Source organism: Panthera pardus, unplaced genomic scaffold (genome assembly GCF_024362965.1).
Source record: "Panthera pardus isolate Hobbes unplaced genomic scaffold, ASM2436296v1 HiC_scaffold_7, whole genome shotgun sequence".
Lineage (NCBI taxonomy): Eukaryota > Metazoa > Chordata > Mammalia > Carnivora > Felidae > Panthera > Panthera pardus.
Genome location: NW_026527002.1, coordinates 40,815,487 through 40,822,376, shown reverse-complemented (window position 1 = coordinate 40,822,376; position 6,890 = coordinate 40,815,487).

The following is a 6,890-nucleotide window of genomic DNA, read 5'->3' as shown; positions in this document are numbered from 1 at the left end:
TCACACATGAAGTTTCCTGTATCCACCATCGTAGTGTAGATATTGAATAGCAACCTGGCAACCATTGTTGTGTTTCTAAAACTTTATTATTTTAAGAATTTTATATAAAGAAATCAAAGAGGATGTAAACTTTAGGGTTTGGCTTTTTTCACCCAGCATAAGTCCTTGGGAAGTCATCCAAATTGTTTCAAGTATCAGTAGTCGGTTCCTTTTCATTGTTGAGTTCATTTACTTTTTTACTCTGTGATAGTGAACAAGTCACTTAGAAGTTTATACTTTTTGGGGCACCTGGGTGGCTCAGTCTGTTAAGCATCGGACTTCAGTTCAGGTCATGATCTCATGGTTCGAGCTGCCTTGCACAGGGCTCTGTGCTGACAGCTAAGAGCCTGGCACCTGCTTCAGATTCTGTGTCTCCTTCTCTCTCTCTCTGCCCCTCCCCCGCTTGTGCTCTGTCTCTGTCTCTGTCTCTCTCTCTCAAAAATAAATAAACATTAATAAGTATTAAAAAAAAAAGAAGTTTATACTTTTCTACCTGAGGGACCTTGGAAATGGTCTTAACCCTTCTAAGCCTCCATTTATTCATCTGTCTTTTTTTTTTTTTTTTTTTTTTTTTTAATGGTGTGAAGTTGATAAGAGCAGAGCTTCTCTCAGGACTGACTAAGATCAAATAAAGTAATGGACACAACAGTGTATTGTGAACTGTAAAGTGATGTATGCATGTGAGACATTATTATAATCGCCTCTTGGAAGGAAGCTCCTATTTTAAATTTTGTTTTTCCTGCTTCCAGACATATCAAATTACTCTCATTTTGGGATTTTCTTCCTGCCAGCTGAACTCAGGGGGACTCAAGTTCAACTTTCAGCCCTCCCTTGAGGAAATTGCTAACCTGAGCAGAGAGGGAGAGAGGTGATAGGGTGGGGAGGGAACAAGGGAGAGAGAGACAGACAGAGAGAGAGAGAGAGAGAGAGAGGTGGGGAAGAGGAGGAGGGAGGGAGGGAGAGGCTTAGAGAGAGAGGAAGAGGGAGAAGGAGAGTGCATGAAGCTTTCAGGGCTCTTTTGAAGCATTCTCAAACCTGTTCTGATGACAGAGTACCTCAAAATCTACTAGCAATTTGCAAAACACTGTCAAAATTGCTAAAAACAGCTCCGGGATCCAACACAAGAACCAATTTCAATGGCAGAAGAAAATACATTTAATTCTGTATATGCAGTGTAAAATCACAGTCATGAGCCCTCATATCCCTGAAAAAGAGCAGGATATCTAAGCCTGGCTGCCTGTTTCTAAGTGTTTCTGTTAATACTCATTTTGTGTTCGAAGCTCAGCAGAAGACAAGTGATATCAAGCTCTAAAGGTTGTGAAAAGTTTAGGAGAGATAAACTATTTTATTTTCTTTTTCAAGTGTTTATTTTTAAGAGAGAGAGAGAGAGACAGAGTGTGAGCAGGGGAGGGGCAGAGAGAGAGATTGACACAGAATCCTAAGCAGGCCCTAGGCTCCAAGCTGTTAGCACAGAGCTGGATGTGGGGCTCAAACTCAGGAACCACTAGATAGTGACCTGAGCCCAAGTCTGTCGCTTAACTGACTGAGCCACCCAGGCACCCCCTAGGGGAGGTAAACTTAAAACTTGGAAGTTCTTCCTATTAACCTCTCCCCTCAGAAGGTATTTCTTTTGTTTTGGTGGGAATATTCTTGCACATCTCACCTCTACTCTATTTAGCTAAATCAGAATTACTGAAGGAGTTTTAAAAAATATATAGACTCAATGTCAATTATACCTCAATTAAAATAAAAAAAAATTAAAGAAATATATAGATTCCATTAGTAAAAACTAAATTCAAATCTAATGACAATAGGGGCACCTGGGTGGCTCAGTCAGTTAAGCAGTTCAGTGTCCAAGTCTTGATTTTGGCTCAAATCACCATGTCATGGTTGGGGGTTTGAGCCCTGGATCGAGCTCTGTGCTGACAGCTCAGTCTGCAGCCTGCTTCAGAGTCTGTGTATGTGTCTCTCTCTCTGCCCCTCCCCTGCTTGCACTCTGTCTCTCTCTCTCTCAAAAATAAATAAACATTTAAAAAATTAAAAAGAAACTAATGGCAATAAAAGATAATCTACATATATATGTATTTCAACTCCCACTCCTACTAATTTAGTAAATCTGGGAGGGGACCAGAAACCTGTTTTATTTATTTAAATTAATTTATTTTTTTAGGCTTATGTATTTTTTTTTTCAACGTTTATTTATTTTTGGGACAGAGAGAGACAGAGCATGAACGGGGGAGGGACAGAGAGAGAGGGAGACACAGAATCGGAAATAGGCTCCAGGCTCTGAGCCATCAGCCCAGAGCCCGACGCGGGGCTCGAACTCACGGACCGTGAGATAGTGACCTGGCTGAAGTCGGACGCTTAACCGACTGTGCCACCCAGGCGCCCCTTATGTATTTTTGAGAAAGAGAGAGAGAGAGAGAGAGAGAGAGAGAGAGAGAGAATGAGTGGGGGAGGGGCAGAGAGCAAGACAGAGAATCCCAAGTAGGCTCTGTGCTGTAGGAACAGAGGCTGATGAAGGGCTCGAACTCACGAATTGTAAGATCATGACCAGAGCCAAAGTCAGACACTTAACCGACTAAGCCCCCCAGGCACCCCAAAACTTGTTTTATTTTTTTTAACGTTTATTTATTTTTGAGACAGAGAGAGACAGAGCATGAACGGGAGAGGGGCAGAGAGAGGGAGACACAGAATCTGAAACAGGCTCCAGGCTCTGAGCTGTCAGCACAGAGCCTGACGCGGGGCTTGAACTCACATACCGCGAGATCGTGACCTGAGCCGAAGTCGGACGCTTAACCGACTGAGCCACCCAGGCGCCCCTTGTTTTATTTTTTAAGTTCCTGGATGATTCTGACATTCAGCCAGGTTGAGAACCTCCTCTATTTCTCATGCCTCTTATGGACTTTTTCTGATATCCCTGGGTCTTCCTCTCTCCTGGAAGATCTGTCCTCGCAAACGTTTTCCTTTTTATCAAAAGCTGGTTTCTGGTTGGTTTTCAACCTCACTCCCTGGAACTACCTTTGTCAAGGTCATTATCACTTCTTTTTCTTACTCAACAACTCAGCAGCTTTTGACTTGGTGGCACACCCTCTTGGCTTGAAATACTTTCACCTTTTGATTTCTGCCATGTTGGGCTGTCCTACCTCTCAGATTCTTCCCTCTCAGCTCCTTTGCAGGCTCCACCTCCCATGCCTCACTCCTCCGGTTCCCTTTCCTAGAGCTCCTGATGGCCTCCCTTTTCTGCCTGGCCTGCATTCTGTCCCTATGTGATCCCAGTTAGGCAGATGGCTTTCAATACCATTCATCTGTTGTGTTCACTTTGGCAACACATATACCACCCAGATGCTAATGGCATTTACAGTTCCGCAGCTGATCTTCTACCAGAGCTCAACACCTCCATTGGTGGTCTACTAGGCATCTCAACCTTAACATGTCCAAAAAAGAACTCTTGACCACCCCCAACACCACCGCTGTTTCTGCAGCCTTACTCCTGTCATGTTATGGCCCCACTATCCAGGCAGTTGTTCAAGGTAAACATCTAGCAGTCATCTGTGCTTCTGCTTACCTCTCCATCCACCTACAAAATCCCATCAGAACCTCTCCACTTACTGTCTCTCAGCTACTTCTCTGACTATGCCACCATGATCTCTCAGCAATGATTGCAATTGCTCCCTAATTGGTCTCTCTGCTTCCATTCTGAGTTGATGTTCTACCGAACACTATTAAAAATGTAAATGAGGTCAGACCACTCTCCCATTTAAAATTCTAATGACTTTTCACTGCAAATTGAATAAGTTCCCACTCCTTATTTTGGAGCTTACAAAGTTTAAACAACACAGCCCTGAACCCTCGTACTGCTGTCCCCTCTGCTTGGAAGATTCTTCCCAGAGATCTTTGCATTATGGACTCCTCAACATTTAGGTCTTGGCTTGAACATCACCCTAAGAGATACTTTTCTGAAGACTCTGAACCTGCCCTGTCTTTCGCTTTGTCGTTACCTGACTGCTTTTCTCCAATGCCCTTTCCCTCTCTGAAATTTTTATTTACGTATTTGTTTACTTGCTTATTGCTGGTCCAGCCCCATTGGAATGCAAGCTCTAGCTCCACAAAGTAGATGTTCAGTTAACATTTGCTTAATAGATCACTTATTCACACCAGAGTGTAAATGTCTGACAAGTGCTCCAAGTACTCCATTTTTCTTGGGCGTTACATTTTAATTGGGCTCAAAGCTTTAAGATCAGGAAAAAGCAAGCTGGTAAGATTTTAATTATCAATTTACTGACTGAGGAGAATTTCTTCACCACTCCCCTGAAAAATCATACCTCTATTTTTATAGGCCACCCCTGTTTAATGTCTGTACTTGCTTCTGGATCCCCTCCAACTTTCCTGGGAGGTTCCCTCAGAAAACTGTTCTTCCCTAGTTGAATTCCACACCCCCCACCCCAACATTAATAGATGTTTGAACATCCGGGCTTACAGATTCTTGTTTGCAGTAGCTACACCTTGGGTACTCTTCTCAGAGGCAATGTCAGGTTCTGGGGGTCGGGTGATCTTTATCCACCTTGCACCTCAGCAGTTTTCGGTAGCCTTTTACCACCTCAGCGTGATGTTCCTGGTCTGTCCACACCCTCATTCTTGCTTACCAGCTCAGCTGAGCCCATATTTCCTGTGCCTTTTCTGGCCTATACCTTTTCTTGCTTTTTTACTGGCTAGATGCCTAATTTTGCCTCCAGCTTCTCCATTTCTGGAACCATTCCACCATTCCTGCTGCTGCAATTCTGCCCCCTAGTAGCTGAAATTGGAAACACATCTCGGATGGAAACCACAGCACTCCTATTTCTAGAGCAGCTAGCTTCCATTCCCAGAAGAACCCAATTGCTGGAGAATCTCTCCACTCAAGGGGGTTCAGGAGAACTGGCTCTCTCTGTGTCCTGGTGACAGTCAAGCTATTTCTGTATTCAGAATTACCCCCATCACCCCATCAATGGTATATTCCCTTTTCTCCTCCATGTCCCTTGTTCACGACAGGGAACTCTCAGGGCTGAAATGAGAATTTGGTAACTCTTCAAATTAACAGATATTCTGTAAGTGTTCAACATTTATTTAGTGAGGATGGAGAGAAACTAATTTCCTATTCATAAAAATTAATCAAACTAAGGGATTTATAACATGTAATTTCCTAAACCAGAAAACATCTTGGGAAGGATAATTTTTTTTTACTCTCCAGAGATAAACTGAATTTTGACTATTACCATAGGTTAGATTTGTCTGTTGTTGAACTTCATATAAATGGAATTATATAATATGTATGGCGGGTTGGGGGGGGAGCCTCTGGCTTCTTTCACTTAACCTTTTTATTCAGTAATCTCTACGCCCAACGTGGAGCTTGAAAATACGACCCCGAGATCAAGAGTCACATGCTTTGCCTGAGCCAAACCAGGTGCCCCTCATTCAGCATATTTTTGAGGTTTATCCATGTTATTGCATATAATAGTTCTTTTTATTGCTCAGTAGAATTCCATTGTATGGACATGGCATAATTTCTTTATCCATTCTCCTGTTGATGGATGTTCAGACTGCTTCCAGATCTTTTCAGGCTATTATAAATAAATAAAGCTACTGTGAACACTTGTGTACAGCTCTTCACGGATGTTATGGGTTTTTTTTAATTTTTTTTTAATTTTTAACGTTTATTTATTTATTTTTTGAGACAGAGAGAGACAGCATGAACAGGGGAGGGTCAGAGAGAGAGGGAGACACAGAATCCGAAACAGGCTCCAGGCTCTGAGCTGTCAGCACAGAGCCCGACGTGGGGCTCGAACTCACAGACCGTGAGATCATGACCTGAGCCGAAGTCGGACGCTTAACCGACCAAGCCACCCAGGCGCCCCGGGTTTTTTTTAATTTTTAAAAAATCTTTATTTATTTTTGAGAGAGAGAGAGACAGAGTGAGAGCAGGGGAGGAGCAGAGAGAGAGGGAGACGCAGAATCCGAAGCAGGCTCCAGGCTCCGAGCTGTCAGCACAGACAGCACAGGGGCTTGAACCCCTGAACCTGAGATCATGACCTGAGCCGAAGCCGGACACAAAACCGACTGAGCCATCCAGGCGTCCCACGGATGTTATGTTTTAATTTTTCTTGGAAAATTACTTAGAAACAGAATTTGCTGGGTCATAGGGCAAATATTTGAGTTTATTAAAAAGTGTCAGTTTTCTAGGGCCTCTGGGTGGCTCAGTCGGTTCAGTATCAGACTTCACCTCAAGTCATGAGTCCGAGCTCCGCGTAGGGCTCTCTGCTGTCAGCTCTGAGACTGGAGTCTGCTTTGGATTCTGTGTCTCCTGCTCTCTCTACCCCTCCCTTGCTCCTGCTCTGTCTCTGTCTCTCTCTCTCTCTCTCTCTCCCCAAAATAAATAAATATAAAAGAAAGAAAGAAAGAAAGAGAGAAAGAAAGAGCCAGTTTTCCAAGGTGGTTGTGTCACTTTATATTTTAGGAGACATAAAAAACTTTAAAATTGAGATAATCAAATAACTCACCTTCAGTCTCTAGTTCACTATACTTTTTCCAGTATAAGAAGTTCATCGGTTAGGGCCATCAGACTCCAGGAAACTGTTAATTGAAAGGTCTTGGGGCTGGAGGCTCATCTTTTAGTTGTATAGCACAAATTGTACAATCAGGTCACAAAATTAATCACTCAAGATTGGTCAGTTCTAGCAAGGCATGACTTTTTATTTCTCTAAAAACTGCTGTGTACTTTCGGCCAGTTCTGTAAACAGTCTAGTGAAATCTCAAGTTAACCGGTACAATATTTCAAATTTATTCTAGTAATGTTTTTTTTTTAACTTAATGTT